Genomic DNA, 3,441 nt, shown 5'->3' on the forward strand with positions numbered 1-3,441 from the left:
CAGGGGGAACATTTAAAAATGTTATCATACCCCATAACGGGTCCCACCCCTAATCTAGGAAAAGTCTCCTACTCTCTGGAGTAGGATCTATTGTCTGTCTCTCAATAAACTTTCTGTTGCTAGTTGGATCATTCTTGAATTCTTTCCTACAGGAAACCAAGAACCCACTTGGCGAATTCAGGGAGGCTTCCTCCCTTCATTGGGACATGCCCTGTGTCATCCTGATTACAACATTTACTGATTTCAACAGAAGATGCATGTTTATTGTTATGCCATATATACACATTTATTCACTCAGCAAAAACTGTCATCTGTTCTGCACCAGGCTCTGAATTGCATAGCAAGGATACAGAGATATATCTGCAATATCTTAGGTAGGTGAGTGCTGGTTCAGAAGTGGGCTTATTGAGCTGTAGAAGCCTAAGGAGCATCTCACCATCATAAGGGTTATATGTAGGGTAAGGTTGCCAGATTTAACAACAACAACAAAATACAGGGTGTCTACAGATTTGAATATCAGATAAATAACAAATAACATTAATGTATAAGAATGTTCTAAATATTTCATGGGATATGTTCATACTAAACAATTATTTTATCTGAAATTCAAATATAATTACTGAGCATCATCTATTAACACTACTGTGGGGGTTATGAAGTGTGTGTTGTTACTGGAAAATACCATGTTATATAGGCTGAAGTTAGTCAACAGCCATGAGATGGTGGAGAGCCTTTAAAGTGAGGAGAGCAAACTGAAGGAGCTTAAAGCAAGGGGGCAACATAATAGAATTTGGGTTTTAGGGGGCAGGTCCTGCTGGCTTCTTGGAAGATCCTTTTAAGAGGGACAACAGTGCAATCTGACAAGTTTCAGTATTACAGGCAAGAGATTTTTGGATGGTGATAATAGGAAAGTGGGAGAGAGGAGATGCCATATTTAAGAAGCATATATGAATGAAATTAAAAGGACTTGGCAACTGATTAGATGGGGTGAAAATGGAATGGCTTTACTGTCTGGGAAGATGGTATTGCTACCAAGATAGAGTAGTTGTTGGACGCAATGATTGAGTTTACTACAAGTGTTGGAAGTGCCTAAGGGACATCTGGTGTCAACAAAGGATTGGCTATATGGTTCTGAAGTTCAGTAGAGAAGGTAAGATGAAAGTAGAAACTGGAGAAGTCGAGGGGCAGAACCAAGATGGCGGACTGCAACCAGCTTTTTGCAGAAGCTCCCGTCTAGAAGGAGGCTGAAAGGACAGAAGTTTAGCAAATTAGCTGATGGTTTGGAGCAGAGCCAAGAGAGAACATTGAAGAGCGCACTTCAACCTTTCTGAGGCAAGCTACAACCCCAAAAATACAACCAAAAGGTACAAAATCCACCACCAAGCTGAAGGGAGTCCCCTCCCCCACAACAAGGGCTCGCAGTTTACTCCATGCAAACAAGCAAGCAGAGTTCAAACTTCCTCCCACTCTATCCCACGGGAGAGACCCCCTAAAAACTGGACCTCCTACCCCTGCTGGCATGCCACGGCACCCTCCGGCTAGGCCTAAAACTGTAAAAGTGTATAAAACTGTATCTATTGCCACCTGCAACATTGAACTCCGAGGAGTCCCCACCCACCCACTCCGAGTCTGGAGGTTTATTACCTATGGAATCCTGATTCTTGGGCATCTCCTTGAGAGAAATGGAGGGGGAAAGGGCTGGTGCTGTTCTGTGCTGACTGTGGTGCGGGCATGAGGAGAGGAGAATCAGCTCAGGGGACACCAGTGCACCAACTATGTAAAGCTATATGTATATCCTGAGCGGCAGGCTGACGCCATTTCAGCCCCATCCCTTTGAGCAAGCAGAGTTTCCGTACAGCAGCCACAGGCAGGGCACACATAACTTCCTTGGGTGGAGCGCCAGCCCTCAGGGGGCTAATGCAGCTGAGACAAAGGCAGTGGGCGGGCAGAGGCTAGAATTGACACCTGAGTGTAAAGCTGAATGCAACCTCTGATTTACAGAGAAATCCAGCCAGACAGAAGCCTAATTTAAACACGCAAGGCCCCCCTGCCAAACTCAGATTTCTGGCTGATTTTGCCAGGTAAACCCCGGGAACAGTGGCCTACTGGAGTGAATAGGGTCACGGACCTGGGGGACTACAAGTGACTGGGTGTAAGGTGGGGAAGGAGGTATTAACCTTCCCAGACTAACCCATTTGCCAGGTGGGTCCTTTTGCCCTCACGGAGCAGGGCGGGTCCCAAAACTGCTTGCTAGAGTTGCACGCCTCATGGGCAGCAGGCTCCTGCTGTGGGCAGGCCCAGAACCACTCGATAGTGCCGCAGGCATCCTGCAGGCAGAGGGGGAGGAATCCTCCATTCCAGGGAGACCCAAAACAGCTTGCGAGACACACACACCCCACGGGGGCCAGGGGAGGTGTTACCCGCTCCAGGCTCCCAAGCTGGGTGGGCCTAGACTGCTTGCTAGAGCCACATACGTCCCTCGGACAGAGGTGGAGGAGTTCTCCGCTCTGGGCTCCCACACTGGGAGGGCACAGATCGGCTTGCTAGCGCCACACGCATCCAACAGGCGATGGTAAAGTAGCTTCTCCCCAGCTACTCTGGTGGGGCTGAACTAGGACTGATCTGGTCGCTCGCATACCCTGCGCTACCGCTGCCATTCCCCTACCCCCTGGCTGCTCCAGGGTGCTGAACTAGGACTGATCTAGCCACTACAGTTCCCCTGTTCCACTGGTTGCCCCAGAGGGACCGAACAAGGACTGATCTGGCTGCTGTCAGTTTCCTGCCCCCCAGTCGCCTGGCAGGCTGAACAAGGTCTAATACGGCCATGAACACTCCCGTGCAGCTGCTGCTGTTCCACTGCACCCCGGCTGCCCCAGCACCCGAGAACTGGGAGAAGGCAACAGACATGCTCTGCCTGTCTCTCTGGGCAACGAGAAGACGCCACCAACTGAACGGTTCTGATAAGGCCTTCAAACAAGGTAAACTCAGCATGGGGAGGAACCAGTGGAAAAACTCTGGCAACTCAAATAACCAGAGTAGATCAACTCCTCCAAGGGAAAATGGGGAAGACAATTGAAGACCCCATCCACAAGCAAATGGCTGGGATGTCAGAAATCGAGTTCAGAATGTGGATATCAAAAAAGATTAACAGACTAGAAGAAAGAAAGGAATTAGGAGCTCAAGAAATTATTCAAAAGATGTCTCAAGAACTCAACGATTTCAAAGATAAAATGAGCAAAGATTTTGAAATACTGAGACAAAAGGTTGCAGCCCTCAAGGATCTGAAAGACACAGTGGAATCCCTCTGTAACAGAGTGCAACAGGCAGAAAAAAGGATCTCTGATACTGAAGACAAAGCTTTTGAAGAAGCCCATGAGTGCAAAGATCAAAAGAAATGGAGAGCAAAAACAGATCTCACTCTCAGAGAACTCTCGGATAATT

The sequence above is a fragment of the Otolemur garnettii genome, unplaced genomic scaffold (assembly GCF_000181295.1).
Source record: "Otolemur garnettii isolate 467f Iridium unplaced genomic scaffold, OtoGar3 scaffold00286, whole genome shotgun sequence".
Lineage (NCBI taxonomy): Eukaryota > Metazoa > Chordata > Mammalia > Primates > Galagidae > Otolemur > Otolemur garnettii.